This window comes from Adiantum capillus-veneris, chromosome 17, assembly GCF_014529385.1.
Source record: "Adiantum capillus-veneris isolate H3 chromosome 17, ASM1452938v2, whole genome shotgun sequence".
Taxonomy (NCBI): domain Eukaryota; kingdom Viridiplantae; phylum Streptophyta; class Polypodiopsida; order Polypodiales; family Pteridaceae; genus Adiantum; species Adiantum capillus-veneris.
This window is the reverse complement of record NC_140947.1, coordinates 7,313,972-7,339,190: the sequence shown is the minus strand read 5'-3', so window position 1 is coordinate 7,339,190 and position 25,219 is coordinate 7,313,972.

The window sequence follows — 25,219 nt, the reverse complement described above, 5'->3', positions numbered from 1 at the left end:
GCTATTAGAAGCTTGACAAGAACCGGTGCTGTCTTGGCTCTATTGAACGCTCTCTTCTATTCCTTGAAATTAATAATATTCGAGCCACGGGTATAGATACTTGAGCGCTTATCTTTGAAGGTAAAGAGGAGTAGCAACTAGGGTTTGAAGTGCCAAAGTACAAGTCAAAATTTACACCTAAAATTTGCTAGTATGGATGACAAGGGAAAAGAGATTCAAATGAATGTTGATAGCTTTGATTTTGCTAATGAAAGAGCAACTAATGATGCCCCTATGCTTGTGAACTATCTTGTTTCTAGGCTTCAAAAAGCCCTGGGCAATCTATCCATCCAAGGTGAAGGTGTTACAGCAATTGCGCACCCATGGTATTCTCCAAACTCCCCACCAAGAAGAGAGAGTACCTAGGAAATCTTCTGGTGAGACTTCCAAAAGAGGACTCTCTCCGATAAGGGAAAAAGACGAGGATCCGTACAAAGGGATCAAAAACTTACTGCTCGATGAGGCATCTCCCTCCCAAATGAGAACCCAAGTTTCCATGGTAGAGCCCCAACCGAAAGAACGAGAAAGAAGCGAGTCTCTTGCCACCTCGGAGGAGATGGCTCCACGAAGACGGCGGGCAAAACGCTCTCCAACACCCCCTAAATGGAGAAGACCATCGCATACTTCTCTACACCATAATTCAAAGAGGGAAGAGAGAAAACAAAAGAAGAAAAAGGCGAGAAAGAGGTCACCCTCTTCTCCATCTTCCTCATCCTCTTCCTCTTCCGAAGAAAGTGGTTGTGCAGAAAAGGAGGAACACAGAGTCCTCTAAGCTACGTCATGTAGCTATGCATTTTCAAAAGTCTGCCAGGCAATGGTGGTCTAGCCTACGAGCAAACGGTGAAGCTCCACGAACATGGAAAAGTTTAAGAGCTTCCATCATGAAGCAATTTTTGGCTAGCAATGCCAAAGACAAAGTACTCACCGAATGGCGAAGCTTGAAGCTCTCTGCCTATGAATCTATTCATAAATATGTAGACAAGTTTTGGGATTTACATCTCAAATCCGTTGTCTACAAAAAGATGGATTCTGAAAGCAAAAACAACAAATTTTTGCGTGTTTATCTGAGGATATGACGGAGTATGTTAACTCCCAAAGGCCTCATACCATATATGCGGTCATACACCATATGATGGTGGCTTCAAGAATCAACTTCGAACAAGGGGCTAAGAGAAATCTTAAGCCCATGGAAAACAAGGACCGTAGTGAGCCTAAGGGGAAGGACAACGTCCAAAAGTCTCCCAAAGGCAACGCCAACAACAACAAAGATAAGAAGAAGGGAGTTTATAAAGGCAAAAATAAACTCTCTCTTGAGGAGCTAGAGCGTTATCGAAAAGATAATTTCAAGTGTGGGGAGCAAGGGCATGCCTATCGTGCTTGCCCCCACAAGAATAAACGTAATGAGCCTCCTAGAGCTACCTTGGTTGAATTCAAGAAGAGGATGCTCATCGCAAAGGATCTCCTCTATGTCATGCTTGGGGAAAGGTAAGAGAACATGATGCTTTCATTCTCTTTGACCCGGGTTCTACTCACAATTTCATATCCAGAGAGTTGGCCGCCAAGCTAGGCATCCAAGCCTATGAGATGGGAGATGTCCTACCTGCCGATGGCGCTTTCAAGGGGCAAGAAGCCTCAGTCACTCCCTTAATTGGGAAATTAAGGCTTCACGTCCAAAGCTATTTGGACAAAGAGGATTTCTTCATCTCTCCTCTCAAGCATGAGGATGTAATCCTAGGGGTCCCATGGTTTGACAGCATGGCTGCCAATATTAAATTCCCCGAAAGACAAATCTACTTTAGGTAGAGGGAAAAAGATATGTACATAGATGCTAAGGAGTTGGGTAGCACCATACCCATTGTACATAGGCAAGTTTTCAATAAGTCAAAAAAGAGCTCTATTTCCTGTTTCCGTGTACATGAATTTTGTTAAAGAATCTCAAAATGAACCTAATGTTTTAGCAAAAAAAGATATAAACAATCAAAAGGAATTAGAGTTATCTAATTTTCTCAAGGGATTCCATGATGTTCTTATTGACGACATCCCTTGTGAGTTACCTCCCAAACGAGGGGATGACGACCATGCAATTGAAATTCTTCCTGCAAGCTCACCGCCTAATAAACCTCCTTATCGACTTTCTCAAGCTCAAAAAGAGGAGATTATGCAGCAAGTGCATGAGTTGGTTGAGAAAGGCATGGTTAAGCCAATTCTGGAACGGTGTTGTAGGGTAAAATAGGGATCCTCTACCCGCTAGCAAACGGACTAATGATTAGGCTTTATCTTCTCTACCTCATAGTCGAGGACGACTATGATTTCAAGATAGAGGTAATGTCATAAAAATTAATATCTAATTCTCCCAAATGATTTTCTTATGTTAAACTGATCATTTAATATGGGAAAGTACCAAGAGAGTAAAAGCTAGAATATTGGTAAGGCTGCCAGACCGGTCTCTGCAGGGATCCAAAGGAGAGAGAATAGGGATCCAAAGGGGGGCAGTCTGCAAAAGAGCAATGTGTATCACTGGAGCTTGAAATACCTAAGGTTCAACTCCATTAAGACTTCCATAGGCTAAGGTTCCAAAAGTTTAATTAAAAAGTCCAAATGGTCAAAGCTGGGAAAATTGGATGGTGGTGGGAAGACTCAAAAGTCTTCCCACATCCCGATCAAGGAGGGGACGGGCCCTAAGAGTAAGGGAGGAGAGAGAAACACACACACACACACACACACTCCAAAGTTTCCCCCAAAGGGAATACTGGACACATGGAAGACTCCTAGCCCAATTTCCCCCAATCTTACCTCAAATCCTATTGGATGGCCATAGAGGTGGACCAATGAGAATTAGACTAGAGTAAAATTAGTGTAATCAATTTAAAAATGCTTGATAAAAGAACCAATAGAAATTAAGCTCCCTAGAAGACTATTGGATAGTCTACCAAGGGGTCCAATGAGCATCCAACAACCCAACGCTTGCTTGATTCCTATTGGTCAAAAGACTAAAAGGTCCAATGAGAGTTTTAATAAATTATTTAATTGCCTAAAGCTCTCACAAAAGGGGAAAGTAGGACACATGTCACAAGGCTATCAATTATTGCTTCTAATTTGTGATTGGCCAAGCCCTGCAGGAGCCAATGGGAGGGCAGCGTAATTGACAAGAGGGGTCGACAAAGAAGAGAGAGAGGGCTGCATTTTTTACCAACACATTGCTACACACACACACAACTCATTTGTGCAAGAAGAACTCCATCTCCTTCTCCAAGCATTGAGAAGTAGAGGCCTACACCAACAACTCTTGGCTATGGAATGCAAATCCAACCAAAAGCCAAGCTTCAATGGCATGCTCATCTCCTCTACCATGCTAATTACTAAGCTAAGCTATGCTATTAGAGTGATTATGTGAGGAGAATACTTCTTTCTCGTAAGATACACTTTCTTCCTCTCAATCTTTCCTCATTCCCTGCTAGCTCTCACCATTTTTGAAGGTGTATGAGGTCTTGGGACTGAGGCTAGGGACACTAGGTGTGTTTTTCAAGCATAATTTGGTGCATGAAGCTTCCATCTTCATCGCACCAACGAGTTTTGTCAAGGAACACAAAGATTGTATTGTACAAAAGTCTCCTTTGTGGGAGAAGCTATAATACAAAGCCTTTTGGAGGGTGCACCGGCTCCATGTAAATCCGGTCCTCAAATGTTGTCAATTGTTCTATTTCTCTCTCTTTTCAAGTATTGTCTATGCCAAATTAGCTAGGTGTAAATTGCTATGTTGCTCTCAAACGAAGTACTCTTTCTATGCGGAACTTATTCTTAATGGAATGACTATGTTGTCAATTTTCGCTACACACAAGTTACTAGTGCATTAAATGTTACAGAGTCATGATTTTGACACACCTATTTATGTGTATAATTGATATACATCAATATTTTATGAAATGGACTTGAATAAAAGTCCTTTTTGATTGACTTCAATCAAAAGTACTCAAATTGCAAAGACTTATTTGAAAGTGCTATAGCTATAAACTTTGGATGCGCTTCTGATTGAATTGTCTAGAGCAATTGGAGCACTTTTGTGATAGTTAGACGAAAGTTCCTCTTCCATTAGAGCCCACATCCTTCCTAGCATCCTCCCTTAACCCATACTTAGGTATAAACCCTAAACTCTCTCCTACTAAGGTTCTAGTCATTTTGTGTTTTTGTGCTATTTGGTGTTTGCAAGCACGTAAATAAAGTCTTTTGGTATGTTGGACCACTAGTCACACTCAAGGACTACATATGGTTTAGCATTCAAACGCTACTTGCGGTGGAGTCTTTCCTCCCGCTACAGAGAGAGTTTTAGTTATTGTAGGACTTTATTATCTATCTTGTGGTGAGTTGCATACTCTAAAGGCAGTTAGAATTGGATTGCTACTAGCACTTTGTCTCTGGTTGGGGTGGAGGCTTACCTTCTCCTCTAAGGGAATTTACAATCATACATGCATACATAAATATAAATATACAAAAATACACATTGATTTGGGTATAAAATATGTGTACACACACACACACACACACTTATGATTGTCTCTCACTTAGATTAATACATCTAGTACACACACCCATACCAAAACCACTGATTTGGTTGGTTGTTGTTATATCTTGAGGCTAATTACCTACCTGGGATAATAACTAATAATAAAACACTTACACTTACACTTACACACACACACACACACACACACACACACACACACACACTTATTGATTTCTTTTTTCCTACACCTTAAAAAACTTATTGCTCAAATTTCAAACCTAACCTTGTTAAAAATAAACACCCCCCCTCTATGTATAGGCTTTAAACTATTTTCCCCAGATAATATCTAACCCTAACCTAGTTTGACTAGGAAACCCATATTATGATTTGTTGACCTACACACACTTTAACCTACTTAGCAACACCTTTGGGTTTTATTATACCCTATTGGACTCTATTGAGATTATGGACTGAGAAACTATCCCCAAAAAGGAAAAGAAAAAGAAAACAAAGGGGGGGTTTATTACCCCATTACATTTCTTTATGTGACCTTTCATTAGGCCTCTTTTCTCGATCGTGATGGTCTTCAATCCTACCCTTGCCCCCGATCCTCAACGGCAACCCTTGTTGCCTCTGCGTGCACACCCTCTCTCACGCACTCTCTCTTACTCTCATGGTTCTACCATTGCCATACAATGGCTTGTGTGCATTACTGGGGCTTACAGTAGCATGCCTTCTCGGACTCTGCATGGATCTTGTCAGCGTGATATGCAGGTATCTCTGTCCGTCTGCAGCTGAGTGGCACCCCTATTTAAAATTGAGGGAAGCTCTTCTGCTCACTAATCCTTGCTTGCGTCATGTGTGTTTTAAAAAGTGACTTTATAGGGCTTCTCTCTGTCGCAAAATACTGTTGATTAGCACCTTTGCATAATGGAGTTGATTGAGCAGGGCTCTGCTTCTCAGGTTGGTACTTTATAGTGCAGGATTTCTTGAAAATGTTTTTTTTTACTACAGTTTGTTTATTCATAGTTACCTGAGATATTCCAAAATTTTTGCTTAAAATCGTGGGTGAAAACCCGTCTTTATACTCAGTTTCTCTCTCTTTAAACATTGAGTATTTATGGTTTTCTACCATGACTGGTTAATAAAGAAAATGTTTGCAACATTGCGAAGTAAAACGCTTCCCGTTTTTTCCTTTGCGTTTCATAAGGTGATTAGTTTCCTAGGTTGTAGCATCTGATTGTGGTTTATGTGACTTGCTTTGAAAATATTTGTATTTGGGGATTAGAGACAATACTCCACTGGCTTCTTTCAATAGTTTTGAGATTGATTGAGCAATTATAGTTCCTTCTCTATTATTGTGGTCTTTTTTAAAAACTTTACTTTACTGCTTATTGATTACAGCCCTGACGTTGTTTATAAATTGGCATGGTCATACTTTAACCCTACACTAGGGAGGAGGTTTGTATGATGCAACCTCTCGTTCTATTGGGATTTTTTTGACATAAAACCTCCCTAGTATTGGGATAATAATTGTAAAGAAAAACCTAAACCTAATGGGTGATTACCTTAAATAGAATACTACAAGCAATGCAATCTTTCTATACTTTTTTGAAAGGTTGTGCATTTCACGATAACATTTCTTCTTGACTTAGCTAGTTCTATTTTGATTTGGAAGGATTCTTAAAGACTAGCTACAAGTTGGTTTTTTTTCAAATACGTGAAACATGATTGACAACCTGTCTTTTTTTTGCCAATCCATGTGTAAGATATGTAAAGGTAGTTGGAGTAATTCCTTTTTAAAGTTTTAAAATTGGGTGGTTTTTTTATTTAGCTCGATATTGTTTGAAAATTCCCCTGTTTTACCTGATTAAAAAGAACATTTTGGCAATTTTTTTGAATACTCAAAATCACTTGTTACCTTGCTAGTACTAGCATAGTTTGAATAGATTGTAATTGAGATACATCGTATACCTTGGTACACTAGAAGTAACTTTTACACAAAAAATCCATGGGACAAAACTGTGGGTAAAACACTTGGATTAGAAGGGGTGATGGCCTTCTAATCAAAACTTTATCTTAGTAAATATATTTGAATTCTTAAATTATTGGGATAAATATTTACCTTATTTATAATATTTATTCTCAATTGGATGTTAAGGACGTGATTGCCTTATGATGTCACAAGTTAAAATAAATTAATAAAAATGAAAGAAACAAGCACTTAAAAGGAATGCCAAAAGCATTCACAATACAAAAAAACAAATGACAGCATCATGGTTTTAAGGATAACACCCACAATTTTATTTTGGATAGTAGGTTTAAGTTCAAATTTGTTTTTTAAGTAGGACATGGATAACAACTAATTGGGTTCGTCGACACCTGTAATACTTATTCAAGCCTAACAAATATGTTGCCTTGCTTATATGGATGCAGGTGAGGACTCTATCTTTACTTAGGATCTTTTTTTGGCTTAGCTGATGTTTGTCATTGATTCACCTATCCTCTTTCACTCCATGAATCAAGTAGTCCTGATAATCCTATGTATAAAAACACTAGAATGATACCTCGTCCTTACTCTAATGTACAAAAATGAATCAAAGACTGAGTCATTTTAGTGTTATCCCTTGTCCCTTGTCTAAAGACAATTGTCTTTTGAACTGATATGTTCTTTTGTGTATCTGTATTATTTTAAAAACAACAATACACACGTCCTAAACACAAGGTTTTTCTAATTCCTAGAAGATTGAGACACTGGCTTTAGAAAGTTTTTGGACTATAGAGCTATTATGGACCCATTGTCTGTAATTCCTGTTTAGGTTGATTGGTGTTAGGGTGTCCATCTTAGACTATAGTTCTTGATTCTTGCTCACGACTTTCATAATCTTTGGACTTTGTTGGTTTTAGGTTTTAGGTTAATCCATGCTTACTTACCTTAGCTTTGATTGGTATTTTAGGTACACAATATTGACAAGATGACTGCTCCTATGAGAGTCATCCATGACCCATTAAAACAGGCAAAGATTATGGAACAAATTACACAAGTCTTAAACGATCACCCCCCAAAAAAACTTAGCCATCTAGAACTAGCCCATTTCTTACTAGAAAAGCTAAATGTGAAGTGATCTCTTATCCAAAGTAATCATATCATAATATTCTAAACGTCTATTATAGGCCTTATCCCTTTCCCAAGGTCTTGAGTTAGCTTCAGAACCTCTTTCGATCTGTGGCTAGCTCCCTTGTCCTTCGATGTATTAGCAATTTGGATGCATCACAATTTATCTATGAGTTGCCCTTGCTGCTGACAAAAAGTCATCCATCCTAATATGCTTTCCTTCAATGATTGAGTCAAAATTTTGGCTACCATGGACAAAGATACTAGTGATGGGGTGGCTATGATTTCTCAATATATCTCTCAAATTCTGGTATTAACCCTTCAATACAACCAAGATCTTGCTCATTTTTCATCCTTTGGTGCTGAACTTGCCAATTTTCTCAAAAACTTGTGTGGCCTTAATCTTGCTTTCATTACTATCCCTACTACTCCTATTGTTCCACAAACTAGCAACCTCTTTTGTAGAGACAGTGCTACTCTCAAAGCTGTTAAGGAATTCCAAAATAATCTGTGCACCCTCAGTGACTCTACCCTTTTAAAAATGGTGCCTAAAGTCTCTAAAGTTTTCCCTTTCCTTCCAGTCAGACAAATTGAAGTGGAATCTTTTTTAGTGTGGACCATCAGCTATGGATTATTCCTAACAAAGATTTTTTGGGACCTATACTCAATGAAACTTGGGTTTATCTTTCCCACTTACCGGCATGTACAATTGAAGAGTGCAAACTCAAAATTTTAAAAGGTGGACAATTTTGGACAAAGGGGAACTCATTAAAGCCCCATTCAACCTCAACTTTATTAAACAGAATAAATGTGCCTCTATGGCTGGCCTTTACATTCGTACATAAGGAAATATAGAGTTTTCCAAGAGCAATCCCAACTTCTACATAGAATCAATTTGGAATGTTTATTGTCCTTACTTGAAATGTGCTTGCAAATTCCTCAACCCAAAAGCTTCTTGTGATGCATTATGTGGTTTGATCTCACTATTTGGTACATTCTCAACCATTTCGAACAACTTTTTCCTGAAACTCCTGTAGACTTTCATTTATCTCTTATTTGCTTGTGGCTTGGTGGGCAAGCTAAATCCCTTGTTATAGCTCAAATTGCTTTCAATGCCTTTCGAACATTGATGCTTGACATTCTCAAGGACTTAAATATGACAAGCCTAGAATTTACCTCACCACCTATGCCAATTACAAAGGTGTCAAAATTGAAGAGTGTGTGCGCGAATGCATGCGTGCATGGTGCATTGTGCGTGTGGGAAGGGGAGAAGGAGAGAAGTAGGCCGTGTGTGGGTGGAGTAGGAGTGAGCTACTACTTATTGTTGTGTATATGTACAACAAATAAGGTGGTCAGTGGGCGGGCGCCCATAACCTGGGCAATCAGGCAAGGCACATGCGCTTGTACCCCAAAAATCTCCCACTTAAAGACAAATATGTCGATAAGTGGGTCATGCTAGCTAAAACTACTAGTATGTACAAGAAAATAGGTGAGAGACTCTCTCAACCTACGCCCACTAGCTCGCTCAATCGATCAACATGCAGCCGTATCGGCTCTAATGGTAGGTAAGTGTGCGTACCCATGCTAAAGCCTACTCTGTATGGTCTACAAAACTCCACTATGCATCATGCTAGTGTCAGTCATTGCACGACTGGCAATCCCTACTGCAAATGTTCCTACTGTAACTGCTAGGTCGGGCATCGACACTAACAAGTCAAACATGAGACGCCTGAATGCTGACAAAATCTGCACAAACCTGGTTGTACTCGCCTCTATATCTATAATCACTACATCATCAGGACTACCCATCGCATATGGAGGTGTCAAAGCCAACACTGGGATGGCTACATCCCTCTCACCCATAGGTGGAACTGTGTGTTTTGGCACCAATTCATTAGCCTCTAACATGAGCATATCAAAGAACTCCATGTCTGTCATCTCTACCTGTGTCTCTAGGGAGCAGAATTGCTCTACCTTTGCCTACACAAACTCTGACAACACCTGCTGTGTTTCACTAGAGCACTATCGATCTACCTCTATCTCTACAAAGTCTACTGATACGTGTTGCATAGCTAAATGCTCTATCTCATGAGCGTGGTGGAGCTCACCTACAAAGGAGATACATTTGGTATCTTGCTCCTCACATGTAGCTCAGTTTCTGTGTACATGATTTTTGTCAAAGAGTCCCTAAAAGGTCCTAATGTTTCATCAAATGTAAATGGTAGGAATCAAGAAGAATTAGACTTGTCTAACTTTCTAAAAGGATTCCAAGATGTGTTCATCGATGATATCCCTATGGGCTTACCTCCAAAACGAGGGGATGATGACCATCGAATTGAGCTCCTATCAGGAAGCTCACCGCCTAACAAGCCTCCTTATCGAGTTTCCCAAGCTCAACAAGAGGAGATCATGAGGAAAGTACAAGAATTGGTAGACAAAGGGATGGTGAGGCCTAGCTCCTCTCCCTTTTGTTCTCCACTCCTTTTAGTGCAAAAGAAAGATAGTACATACCGCATGTGTGTGGACTATCGTGCACTAAACCATATCACTATCAAAAATAAATTTCCCGTACATCGGGTAGAAGATCTGTTTGATAAGCTACAAAGCTCTACCTACTTCAGTAGGATTGACCTTAAAAGTGGCTACCATCAAATAAGGATAGTGAATGAAGATACCCTAAAGACTGTGTTTTGTACAACGTGTGGCCTTTATGAATATCTAGTCATGCCTTTTGGCTTGACTAATGCACTATCCACATTCAATCGATTAATGGAGAAATTTTTTAGACCCTACCGCAAATTGACTGGAGTGTTCTTTGATGATATCATCATCTACTCCAAGTCCTTGGAGGAACATAAGCAACATCTCCAATTGATTTTTCAAGCATTGAGGGAGAACAAACTTTTTCTCAATCAAAAGAAAAAGAATTTTTCCTTCAAGAGATTCAATACTTAGGTCATATTATCTCTCAAGATGGTATCCATATGGATCCATCAAAGTTGTAGGTAATAAAAGCATGGCCTAATCCAAGGAATCTACATGAGCTTAGAAGCTTTATTGGTATGTGTGCATACTATAGACGCTTCATAGCAAAATTCTCACAAATAGAAGGACCATTACATGACTTAACAAAAAAGAACGTTAAGTATTCATGGAATGCTAAGGAGAAAAATTCTTTTGAAAAGCTCAAAGAGAAGCTTACCGCCCAACCAGTCCTTATGCTTCCGGATCTCTCAAATCCATTTGAAGTCCAATGTGATGCTTGTGGTGAATGCTTTGGAGCAGTCTTGCTTCAAGAAGGGCATGACATAGCATATGAGAGCCAAAGGCTCAATATGGATGAACGGGTCTTAGGCATTTATGAGAAAGAGATTTTAGCTGTTCTACATGCCTTAGACACATGGAAGCACTATCTATTGGGGAATCCATTTATTTTACGAAGAAACCATCAAGTCTCAAGTACTTCATGATGCAAACAAAGCTTTCCAACAAACAAATGAGGTGGGCAAATTTTCTTTCACAATTTAATTTTCATATTGCTCACATTGCTGGTAAGCACAATCAAGTGGCCGATGCACTATCACGACGATCAAAAGTTAATGCTGTGTCTATAGCAACTCACAATGATCTATCTTCTATAATAGATGAGTACGCTATTGACCCTAACTTTAAAGACATAATGTCAACCCTTGCTTTGAGGAAGAAAAAGGAACCATTGACCTTGCAGGATGGTTATCTTCTCCATGGCAATAGGCTATGTGTTACCCACTCCCTTCATGAGAAAGTCATGTATGAATCCCATGCTCCTCCCTATGTGGGGCATATAGGCATTCAACCTACTTTTTGAGGAGTAGAGGTATGAAAGTGGACATACAAGAGTATGTTCCAAAATGTGTGGTATGCCAAAAGACCAAGTATGATAGAGGGAAGCAACTTGGATTAATCCGGCCATTGCCAATCCCTAATTCACCATGGGAGAGTATATCCATAGATTTAATATTTGGATTACCCAAGTCTATCCATGGGAATACGAGAATATAGACAATAGTCAACAGGTTTAGCAAGCAAGCACACTTTATTCCTATCAAAAAAACTATTAAGGCACACCAAATGGCAACTCTCTTCATATCCCAGATTTTCAAACACATGGATTACCAATATCCATCGTGTCAGATAGAGATCCTAGAAGGACCAGTAATTTTTGGAAAGGTCTCTTTGAAAATCTAGGTACAAGATTGAATTTCTCTTCGGCCTATCACCCACAAACGGATGGTCAATATGAGATAGCGAATCTTACGATTTTTGATCTACTAAAGACCTATGTTACAGAAGTAGATCAATGCTCACAATGGAAAAAAGTACTTACCTCTTGTAGAGTATGCGTACAATAATACTATCCATACTTCTACGGGAAAAGCACCTTTTGAAATCATAGAGGGAAGACCTAAAAGTCCCTTGCTAATTAAAGTACATGGGAAGATCTTCGCTGCCGATGAGTATAGTCATGACCTACAAGAATCTTTTCAAAAGATCAAGGAGGCTAAATCCATCTCTCAACAAAGGCAAAAAGCTGCTGTTGATAAACCCAGAAGGGCCTTAACATTCAAAGAAAATGATTGGGTCTTACTTAAATTTTCCAAGGCTCGATTGAGGCAAAAAACAGACAAAAATCCTACAGGCCATCAAAAGTATTATGGTTAGGGTTAGGGTTATAGTAATTAGGATTAAACTAGTGTCCATAGCAAGAGTGTTAGGTAGAGCATAGACACAATAATAGTAGACTCAATGTGTAAGTGATTCATTAGAGAGAAGCCCCTTAAGTAGGCTTAGTGATTTACATCCATTGGCCAGTGTTATTCCACCCTCTTGTTATTGGACCATGTCATCATCTCATCCCTCCTGGGTGGCTAGATGGATTTAGCATCTCAATCATGTCCTCCCGTGTCTCCTACAGAAGGTGATTATCATGAAATCCAAAGCCTTGAATTATCGCGTCCCTAATGTGGATATTTCTACGAGCATAGCGTCTTTCTTGTGTCCAGTCACGAAGTGCTGAATCAATCCTCTCAAAAACTAGCAGAAAGATACTATGGTCCTTTTCAAATTTTGAAGCCAATCAATGAAGTGGCTTATCAACTCAAGTTGCTAAACCATTGGCTCATACACAATGCTTTTCATGTGAGTTTACTTAACACTAGGTTGGTAATGGGACACTTTTATGTCCTGGGACACTTTTATGTCCTGTTAAGTGACCATTTTCCTTGAATTATGTCAAGAGTTTCAAAATGGATTTTGAGGTGCTATCTATCTAGAAAGTTGTCTCATGAGCTGAAAAAAACTTGACATTTTTTTGGAATATCAGTTCCATCTTTAACCTTGTCCTTGCACAACATTTCACAAGCTAAACTGTGTGAAAAAACGGGTCCTGTTTTTGGCTTTTTTTCAACTTTTTGCAACTATTGCACTCTAGAATTCATGTTTGTGAGGTCTATAATGCTAGAGAACTATCTTTAGTAGTCCTCAACATGTACTGATGCTTCTAGGGAGAAATAAATGTTAAAGTTGTAAGTTATGACCAAATTACAAAAAATGTCAAATCCTGTTTTTTAGCCAATTTTAGCTCTTCTATGATTTTTTTGGTTGCTTTCATGATATCCAAATGTAGTTTTGATTTTCTATATCCCATATTGTAACATAAAGCTAATATTCCTTGATTTTTTGGGCACCTAATACCCTAATTTGCATAGTACACAACGATGGTTGGTTTTTTCTATTATAGAAGAAAACAAAACATTCTAGTATATCAAGTATAGCTTTTTCAATATTGCTAGTTTCTTGTGACAACTATATGTATTTTGTAGGTAGAAACCATATCTAGTCATAAGGATCAAATTTGGCTAGATATTCAATAGTTTCTATGGGATTCTACAACTCATAATGTTGAACCCAGTTTTTTCATGTTTGCTGTATTTAGCACTTCATCTTTGTCCCCAAGATTCCCCTTGGTAAGAGATGTATTATTCTTTTGACATGCTCTATGGATCCTTATGAACCTAATGGACAATAGGGAACTAAGAAAACATGCATATATTATTTGTATTCAGCGTGGCTATAGAAACTTTGATGATAGGTTTGCAGAATGGTAAAAATTCAACTTTTTTGTACCTATTTCTTTTGGCAAAACAAAAAATAGTAAGTGAGAAGCAATCATATGTTCTAATCACCAACCCGTTGAAGTTAACAAGGGAATTTATCTCAAGTCCTACAAAAATCCCTAATCTTATTTTTATACAAAAAAACGTAAGAAATGACTATTTTGATGAAAATGTACTGGTCCATCAACTTTGGACGCTTGGTGTGACCAAAAGATGAGAAATTTTACAAGTCTCTTATTTTTTCCATGTGTAGTAGGCCTTGAACTAAAACCTCATGAAAGGATTTTACAAAATGAGTGGATCTACTATGGTTTTGGAGGTTTTTTTCAAAACCCTGAAAGGACACTTTTATGTCCTGTTAGGTTACCAACCTAGTGTTAAGCCCTACAAAGGAAAGCCACCAAGTGAACCAATTGTTGAAGACCTTCCCGAAATTGAAGACCAAGAAGAGGTGCTACAACCCGAAGCTATCCTTGGGTATGAAGACAAGGTACTACGACATGGTAAGATTATCCGACAATATCTTATTAAGTTCAAAAATTATCCTTTTGAAGATGCTAGCTGGATGCAAGGGATCCAGCTTAAGGATATTATGAACCTTGTCAATGCTTACAATGCTACATTAGAGTAAACAAATATACATGTTTCTTTTAAATGATCAATGTTTTTGTCTAATAAGACTAATTCTCTTTTTATTGTGCACAAATTTAAGTAGTATGCATACTTAGAATCATGTTTGTGATGAGGACGTCTCTCAAACCCCAAACAGAATTTGTCACTCTGTTTGGGAGAATGAAATGGACTAAAGAGGATACATGCTTGTGGCAGCTATGTCTCCCAAGCACCAAATGGATTAGTCATCCATCTTGGAATGATGTCGTAGGGTAAAAAGGGATCCTCTACCCGCTAAGAAAAATTTGACTAATGACTAAGGCTTTATCTATTCTACCTCATAGTTGAGGACGACTATGATTTCAAGAGAGAGGTAATGTCATAAGATCTAATATCTAACCAACCCAAATGCTTTTATCACATTAAACTGATCATTTAATTTGGCATAATATACAAAAACAAGGGTTAGAATATAGACATGTGCTTACGGATCTATCTCAACACGTGGCCAATGGTAAAGGGGTCCAAATGAGAGATGGTCTGTCAAAGAGCAAGGCTAACTAAGGAGCTTAAAAGACCTTAGGGTTAGCTTCATTGAAGACCTCCAATGGTTCGTGTTAGAAGTCCTTTAACCTTAGGCAGCTTGAGGTGGGAACCTGACCTAAGCTTGAGGTGCTTGTCGTGTTTGCTGACTAAGGTGCTTGTTGTGCTTGATGACTAAGGTGCTTGTCGTGCTTGATGACTAAGGTGCTTGAAGTGCTTGTCATGCTTGATGAGGAAGGTGCTTGAGAAGCTTCCCATGCATGGGAGGTAAGGTGCTTGAGTAAAAAAGAGACCCTACAAAGGAGGGGGAAAGCCCCAAAGTTAGGGGAATCTTTGACTTAACCTCCCACTCACCCAAAGGGCACCCCCTTTTCTCAAGGGGCACATGGACACATGTTAGACTCTCCTTATGCTTAGCCACATGGTGTGCTTGAATGCTATTGGCTGGGCTAAAGAGGGGTCCAATGAGCTTCTAGTTCCATTCAACAAATATCTAGATATTTATTGGATCTCCCTCTCAAAGGGATAAGGAGGACACTTGTCCAAAGCTACCCATGTGCTTCAAATGCATGTTGCATGTGATTGGCTAGGGGGAGAGGGGTCCAATAATCTTGAAGCTTGAGCAAAAAGGGGAGGGCTTGCCCAAAGCAAGCAAGGGGTATGCTTGGTGGGTATACACCTCGCACACACTCATTTTTTTGGGACATTCTCACTTGGTGAAAGTAGAGGAACTCCACCTCCTTGTCCAAGCTTGCTGAGAAGTGAGAGCCTACACCAACACTCTTGGCTATTATAATATGCAAATCCAACCAAGAGGCATGCTTCAATGCTTAATCTTGCCATCTTCTCCATCTTCATTACTATGCTATTATGTATGCTAGCAAGAAGAGTGATGATAAGTGAGGAACTATTTCTTTCTCCTATGGAATGTTTCTTCTTCCTCTTCCCTATCCTCATTCCCCGCTAGCTCTCTCCACCTTCAAAGGTGTTTGAGGCCTTGGGACTGAGGCTTGGGATAGTTAATGATTTCTACAAAGTTTATGTTATGCTTGTGATGCATGAAGCTTTCCATCTTCATTGCATCACCTAGGTCACAAGGAACACAAAGATTGTATTGTACCAAGTCTCTCTTGATGGGAGAAATTATAATACAAATACCTATTGGAGGGGGGACTGGCTCCGTATGAATCCGGTCCTCAACTGTTGTCATGTTCTCTAAACTCTCTCTCTTGCAAAAGTATTGTTCATGCCAAGTTAAGTAAGTACCATGTTTATGTTGCTACCATCGATTCCCTACTTTCCAAACCGCACTCACCCATTCTTCTTGTTTTCCAATAACTACCACTTTGTTTTACATATACAAACGATGTTCCTTTATTAATTCTTGACACAAGTTCCTTCATATAGCCCTTCAAACATCACCAAAACAGTTCTTTCTCAAACAAGACCTAATGAAAATAGTTCTATAATTCAACCAAAAAAATGAATCTTTCAATTATACTTAAGAGTTTTTCGCTACCGGGGGATTTTCTCTGTCTAACCAACAGAGCCTTTGCAAAGGATTTACTGATTCGCTAATCGCAAAATGCACAAACTTTTCCAATCGCTAATCCTAAGGGGGAATCTTGCTAAATGCAAGGCATCTTGCTAACCGCAAGGGACAAAAAGAGAATTGATAACCCCAATTTATTCTGCACTAACTCGAGCTCCATCTGTAAATAAGTTATTCCTTCAACAATTGTTTTCTTGAAGTGATTTCTCAAACATGATTAACTAACTCCTAATATCAAACGAAGAAAATGTATCAAACAATTCTTTCACTACTCTGCAAAATCATATGTTTGTTTCTTGTGATATAATCATGTTTCGTGGACACTTTAAGGGAATGCCTAGGCTTGACTTACCGGTCATCATGTATAACAATGCAAAATTATAAATTCATCTTACAGGATTAGCAACGCGTTTGGCTACTCGCGGTTGAGGTTGGGTGGCTTCAACTTCTTTCGGCGCTGATACCTCCATTTGAGCTACAATTGGAGTAGTTGATGTCCTCCTTCGCACCTTTCTTGGAGGTGGAGTGGCATGAGTGTCCTTCGAGCTTCTAGTCACTCGCGTTGGGGCCATCGTATCGAGATAGGGAAGAGGAAAAGAGAGAAAGAGAACTCAAGAATCCGAGGTACAATACGACGATGGTAGAGAAGGAGTTGTAGTTGGAGATGGAGATGGAGATGGGTTGAGAGTAAGAGGTTGAGGAAGAGAAGGTAACTTTGGCATTAAGGCCAGAGAGATTCCGCTTCTGAGAGATTCTGTGTGTGTCTTGAAAGTGAAGGGAGAGGGGTCTTTATATAGGCTCTCAAGGCCAAAATCAAAAGTTGAGAATAGCAAAAAGCAAAGAGATAAGTTCATGCATGCTCCTGGCCTTTTTTTTGGCGGGCGATGTGCAATTTTGAGAGTCTAATTTTAGGAGAATCTTGGCTTCCAAGAAAAGAATCTCTAAACTTGACTTATTTCTCTTGAACCTCTCAAAATACTCTTTCTTTTCTAAAACTACTCTCTCTTTTCTAAAATTACTCCTTTTTTAAGAGTCAACTCTTATCTTTAGATATGGTCTTGAGGCTTAAGTTTCCCATATCAAACTATGGTAATGCCCCACTAGTTGGGCTTCTTAATTGACCATTTATAGTTCTTGGGGTCTTATGCGCGTTTAGCAAGGCAAGAGCCTTTTGAACAACTATTGGATGAGCTAATTGCTAATCCCCCACGCACAATTCCGTCATAGAGGATTGTGAAAATGAAGAATTTTATCGTGTGAAAACTCATCTGATTCAAAGGGAAAGTGTCCCATTGCATGAGGGATCTCCTGGGACACGCGTAGACATGTTCGCTCTGCTCAAAATGATCCAAAACAAAAAATTACAGCATGCTGTGTTTTTGTGCAGGTTTAGGGTTTTGCACCTAAACTGCAAGAAATCACCTCAAAAAAGCCTTGGTATGCAAGTACAAGGTTTTGGGCACCCGACAGTGGCAAAATAGAGAACTACAACACATTGAAATTTTGTTACAGCTCACTAGAAAGCTTCTAAATTGCGTGGGAATCCGTCCTAGACATGTACTGGGGGTTTGGCGTCATTATGTCGCCGAAGTTGGGTCAAAAACCCTGCAATTTCAGCCCTCGCCAGGTTTGGATAGCTTGTGAGTGTTTGATCTAAGTGTTGGATCATCTATCTTCAATTGAATTAAAGAAATACCGAAAGGGGGGCCAGTCTTTGGGGCCTACAGGGTGTCAGTCTTCGTGTGTGCAATGACGATCTAGTCGCTGGACGCGAGAAAGAAATAGTTCCTCACTTATCATCACTCTTCTTGCTTAGCATAGCATAATAGCATAGTAATGAAGTTGAAGAAGATGGCAAGCTTAAGCATTGAAGCATGGCTCTTGGTTGGATTTGCATTCCATAGCCAAGAGTGTTGGTGTAGGCTCTCAACTTCTCAACAAGCTTGGAGAAGGAGATGAAGCTCTTGCACTTTGCACTTTACACAATGAGAGAGAGAGAGAGAGAGAGAGAGAGAGAGAGAGAGAGAGAGAGAGAGAGAGAGAGTACCCCCCAAGCTAGCCCCTAGCTTCCTTGGTTGACCCCCCCTTGTAGCTCATGCTAGAAGATGATTGGACCCCTACAAGCCTAGCCAATCACATGCACGGTGCATAGCAAGCAACCATGCTAGCCTTGGGACAAGTGTCCCCCTTTCCCCTTTGAGAGATAGGACTTGATAAATGCATAATCAATTAAATAAATTAGCTAAATTATCATTGGACCCCTTGAGAGACCAACCAATAGGCTTTAGGCACACCATGAGGGCGACATGAAGAGGAACTTGACAAGTGTCCTAGTTACTTGTTTAGACCATGCTTGACTTGTGTGAGGGTGTGTGTGTTCTCTCTATAGCTCCTACAATGAGAGCTTCCCCCCCCTCGAGTAGGGATCACGTTGAGTTTTGGGAACACCTTGAACCCTTCAAGCTTGGGGAAGGTTCTCTTCAAGCTCAACTCTATCAAGCCTAGAGAGGTTCCCACATCAAGCTCAGCCCTAGCATTCCAAGCACGACAAGCACCTCAAACACCTTAGTCATAAAGCACAACAAACACCTCAAGCACCTTAATCAGCAAGCACGACAAGCACCTCGAGTCATGGTAGACGAGCAGCCGAAATCATATGTGACACAAATGCAAAACGTGTGTATAGCGCACGTTGAAGACTAATTTGAGAGTTGCAAGTCAATGCAGCTCAAAAAAACCATGAGTAGGGTGAGGCTTTAATAGAAAGGGCCAAAAGAAGGTCATGATGTGCTTGTTGGGTAGTAAGAGCAGTGAGCAGATTCATTCGGCTTGACGAGGCAAGGGGTTGTAGCAATAAAATGGGTGGGCTGAGGCTTTGGTTTGGCACGCTGATAAACCACTTTTGGTATGTACATAGTAGTGGTTATATGCATGGAAATGTCTATATAAAGAGGTTTTTACATACATTCAAAAGGTTTTATAATGTGATATTTGGTTTCAAGTACGGCGAACGATGTATTTATGGCAAAGTCATGTCGCATGCCAATAATCGGACACAGGTACATGCCTGGACAAGGTATAGAAGCCTTGGATGTGGTCTTGAGTGGATTCTTTTGGCTCTAGGAATTTTTTTGAGCTTTTAGAATGTAAATAACGCAATCAAAAGGTGTGTGCACTCTCATAACGCCCGAGAAGTTTGGCACATGCGATAACTGTCTATTTGCAGCACTTGATATGTAGCGATGCGAGAAACCACCCTAGAAGTGGCCAAAAGTGGAATGTGCATGTGGAAATGAATTTTGGGTTTCAAGGACCAAGACTACAAAATTTGGTGGATTTTGGAGTTTGTTTGGTATTTTTTCCGTGAAAAGTGACTGTCCGGGATCAAAATTCGTCAAAATTGGGCCCAAAAAAGTCAAAAAATGGTGTGAAAAGGGGGAAAATTGACACATCACTCACGGTGCTGTGAGTGTTTAGGCCAAGGGAGAACTTTTGAAGTGCAATATTAGCACCTTCACCTCTGTGTGTGTGTGTGTGAAAGGAAGCAGGGTTTCCACAGGTGGTTTTATGCAGCCCTGTCTTGTTCGCGTCCTGTTTTCGAGTGTGTGGAGGAGTGAATGAGAGTTTCTTCACTTCAATTTTGTGTGCAAGGAATTGAGGGAAGAAGGTGCGGCTTTTTGCAAGACTATGTTGGTGCTATTAGGGTTGAGGCTACTCCAAAGAGTCCAACAGAGTGGACTTTGGTGAAGCTTTTTTTAATGGTTTGAGAGAGGCCTTTTGTGGTTGGAGTTTTTGAGTTTTTGATGGTTTTTCTTGTATAATTTGGTCACCATCAAGTGTGATTTCAAGCATTGATCAACTCAACTCACTTTGTAGTGTCTATGGGCAGGCAAGGGCTTGTAGGTCGAGGTGTTTAAAGTTTGAATAGGGACTGTGGGAAGGATTTTCATTGAGCTCTCTAGTGGTGGTGTGTGTGGTGTGTAAGTTAAGTAAATTCCTTGTGTTCTTTTAAGGTTTCGGGGTATGTGAGTATGGGCAATGTGTCTTTTGTTCCATCATCCTTTGGCAATCTTTCTCGGGAGCGAAAATTGTTGGTTGTGCACCCAAAATTTGGATTTTGAGCAGTGACGTATCTACATTTTGAGCAGTGACGTATCTACATTTTTGATGTTGAAGGGACTTTCATGATGTTGCTAGCATGGAAAGTGGAGATGAGGACAGTGAAATTGATGAGGATGAGTCAGCCTATGCTGGTGACACATCTGATGCTGACAAGAGTTGATGCGGTGATGTATGCGATGACATAGAGTTGCTAGATACATTGAAGGATATGGTAGCCTTGCACAAAGAGAAACGTATGTTTTGGGAAGGAGCTTTGTAGCAACATGACGTGGATGTTTGCAGTGAAGTTGAAATGATAGGCTAGGAGTTTCCACATTAAGTGACAATGACATAGGAGAGAGTGATGCTATGCTGGATGATTTCACCTTGGGTACATGTTCTTTACCAGAGCTAGGGGTTGGGCAACCCTCTGGTGGTTGTGATGCAAAGGTATTGGGTCATGAAGGTGATAGGGATGAGTTCTATGTATGCAAGGATTTGATGCTAGTGCCATCTCCAAGGGATTTCCGTGTGACAATATGCGACCTGCGATTGTCAAGTATAAACTTCTTGAGGATGGGGTACACAAGGAGGTTAAATTGATTTTTTGATTGCACGATGATTTGGTGGATGCATTTCACATGCTTCAATGTATTTTTGGGCCATATCCCCTTATCTGTGAAGATCTTGATTGGTAGCTGGTTAATCCTAGGGCAGTTTGGCATGAAGACTTGGTTGTGATGTTTTGTGTGTCTTTGTATGCATGTTTTGAGGTTTTCAAGTGGAATATCTCTTATGTGGAAGAAGAAGATGTTGGTGATAGTGTTTTTGAAGAGCGTTTTCAATCTTTGAATGGAGTTGTTAATGCTTGGAGTGATGGTCTCTTAGGCATGGGAAATAAAGAGCAATTGATACATCAGGGAGATGATGTGAGATTTATGATTACCGATGGGATGAACTCAAGTCATGGGATGCATTTTGAGGCATCTGTGGTTTTGGGTTATTGTGATAGCTTATGGTGTGAGATAACATGTGACAACCTTGGAGAGATTTATATCGAGCTTGGGATCCAGGTGGGTGGTGGCGTTCTGCGTGGCGTTCTGCCAAGAAATAAATGCTTTTGCTTTTGGTGTGAGTGGCATGCTTGGATACATGGGTGGTGTTATGCAAGTAGATGAGTTCCCATATGATCCAAGAGGAAATTTGGGGCCACTCATGTAGGTTTATGACGCTGTTTCCTGCAAGTGTTGAGCATAAATGCTGAACTTGGGGTTGGGCAATGATGATAAACCACTTTTGATATGTACATAGTAGTGGCTATATGCATGGAAATGTGTATTAAACAGGTTTTTACATGCATTCACAAGGTTTTATAATGTGATATTTGGTTTCAAGTATGACGAACGATGTATATATGGAAAATAGTCATGTCGCGTGTTGACAGTCGGGCACAAGTACGTGCCTGGACAAGGTATCGAAGCCTTGGATGTGGTCTCAAGTGGCTTATTTTGGCTCTAGGGAATGTGTTTGAGATTTTTAGAATATAAATAATGCAAGAAAAGGTGTGGGCACTTTCATTCCGCCCGGGATTTTTGGCACATGCGGCAATTGTCTATTTGTGGCTCTTGATATGTAGCGGTGTGCGAACCGCCCTAGAAGTGGCCAAAAGTGGTTTGTGGGCATGTGTATTTGAATTTTGAGTATTAAGGACCAAGACTACAAAATTTGGTGGATTTTGCAGTCGGTTTGGTATTTTCCCGTGAAAAATGCCGGCTTGGGGTCAAAATTAGCCAAAATTGGGCCAAGAAAAGTAAAAAAATGGTCAAAATGGTGTAAAAAGGGGAAAAATTGACACATCACACATGAATCTGTGAGTGTTTAGGTTGAGGGAGAACTTTTGAAGTGTAATATCAGCACTTTGACCTCTGTGTGCGTGCGAGGAAGCAGGGTTTCAATAGGTGGTTCTATGAAGTCCCGTCTGGTTCACGTCCTGTTTTCAAGTGTGTGGAGGAGTGAATGAGAGTTTCTTCACTTCAATTTTGTGAGCAAGGAATTGAGGGAAGAAGGTGTGGCTTTTTGCAAGAGTATGTGACCCTGTATCAGTGCTATTAGGGTTGAGGCTACTCGAAAGAGTCCAACAGAGTGGACTTTGGTGAAGCTTTTACAATGGTTTGAGAGAGGCCTTTTGTGGTTGGAGTTTTTGAGTTTTGATGGTTTTTCTTGTATAATTTGGCCACCATCAAGTGTGATTTGAAGCATTGATCAATTCGACTCACCTTGTAGTGTCTACGGGTAGGTAAGGGCTTGTAGGTCGAGGTGTTTGGAGTTTGATTAGGGATTGTGGGGAGGATTTTCATTGAGCTCTCTAGTGGTGGTGTGTGTGGTGTGGAATTTATGTAAATTCCTTGTGTTGTTTTAAGGTGTCGGGGTGTGTGAGTATGTGCATGGTGTCTTTTGCTCCATCAACGCTATGCGAGGGCAATACAAAAGTGGAAGTCTACAGAAAATAAATTTACAATATGAAAGGACGGATTTCAAAGGATGACAGAAAACCTGAGTTATAGCAAGGAGAGAAAACAAGCAGCCACTATCCAATAGCTTAGAAATTTGTTCCTTAGTTGCAATACAAAATGAGTGTAGGAAAGGGTCATCTTGGTGTTATAGTAGCGGGCCGATCGTAGTGAAACTAAGCAGAGGTTTTGATTTTTCTTGATTAGGAAAGCTAATTAGTGGTTTTAAAATAGTGCCAATCTTCCTATGGATTTGATGAAACTTGGCAAAGAAGGGATCCTAGTGATGCTCTTGAGCTTGCTAAGCTAGTGGTGCTACTGATTATCTCTGATACCAATTGCAGGACCATAGTGTGTATGTGTGTGCTCAAGAAGGCTTAAAAGGGTAGGCAGCTACAACTTACACAATAAGAGATAGAGAGAAAAAAGTACAAAGCTTGAAATAAAGTGGATTCTATTACCATATACATGGGGTAGTGATGTGTACACACTTAGGACTGCCGGGGCATTTTTTCCCTCCTTAGGAGGTTTTTTCCCCCTTGCATTGTATATACGCCCATCACTCTAGGGGTAACTATCTTTCCATTGCACACTAAGTAATACACTCTCTGTTGTGTGCCTTGAGCTTCCTTCATCTTCTCCAAGCTGTGTGTGTTTTCTTGCAACCCTAATTCCAACAATTGGTATCAGAGCAAGCTGCATCCTCCCGGGCTTAGTCGCCAACAACTTTAGCACACGTCTGCTCACTTTCTCCGATTTTAGTGAGCTTTGGCGAGCGTTCGCAAGTTGTTTTTTTTTTTTTTTGGATCAGCTCGTTGAGCTTAGTCTGCTCAGATATCTGATTCGGGCTTATTTCGGCCTCCGTTTCCACTACAGGCACACAGGGCTATTACGTCATTTTGTGCAAATTTTTTGTCAGTGCCGGTTTTTGCATTACAAGTTCCTTACAATCTTTTACGATTTGTGCTTGACAACACGTGTTGTTCGTGCTTCATTTATCCTTGTTTTGGGCAGTTTTCACATCAGGTGCAACATTTACCATGGCTGACAACAACATAGATGTGTTCAAGATGTTTGCTACTGAGGATAGATTGGATGGGGACAATTCCCTATGTGGGCTTACATGATGCAACATGTTCTTGTGTCAAAGGGTGTCTGGAATATTGTGCAGGGAATTGATGTACGTCCTGGTTCTGAGGATGTAGGTGATGTTGAGGATGTTGCAGGTACTGCTGCAAGGATTGCTACTATTGGAGTTGTTTTGCCTACGACAAAACAAGCTCCTTGGGATGTAAAGGATGCACAGGCTCATGCATTGATTGCGTTTTTTGTGAAGCACACCATTACTCCTCACATTTGTTCAATGAAATATGCAAAACAGGCTTGGGATATTTAGGCTGTTCTTTATGCAAGCAACAATGAGGCAAATATTGCATTGTTGCATAAAGAGCTGGAGTCGAAGATTATGCATGAGGAAGATGATATGGACACTTTCCTTGCTAGTGTCAAGGATATCAATGAGCAACTTATTTTTGCAGGTGAAGTCATTTCAGAGAGTTTCCTTGTGCAGATTTTTCTTGATGCCTTATGATCCAAGGAACTCCTGAAGTTGTCAAGTTTGATGCATTGTGCACATTGCTATTACAAGAGTCACTTTCTAGAAAAATAGGACTAGAGAATGTGCAATTGAAAAGGCTTTTATTGCTTCTCAAAGAAAGGGTGGTAACAGCAATGCAGCCACTTCTTATGGTTCTTCTGCGAGTGGAAAATCACCTGTTTCTAATGCTTCTGCTAGTAGCAGTTCGTCTGGAAATTCTGGTGATAAGGGCAAAAGAATATGCGTTGTCATTATATCAAATGCTGGTTCCACTACAAATGCAGCTATTGTTGAGTCTTCTGTGAAAGATGACTGTGATGCTGATGTTGATGTAGAATGGGCTTTTAGTGTAAAGTGTACTTATAATCCTATTGTCGATGATGCATGCATGTCAGTTTTGCTGCAGATTCACATGTGTGGTATTTTGATAGTGGTGCTACAAAGCACATTACCTCACATCGTGATTTGTTCACCTCTCTCGAGTCTGTCTCTCA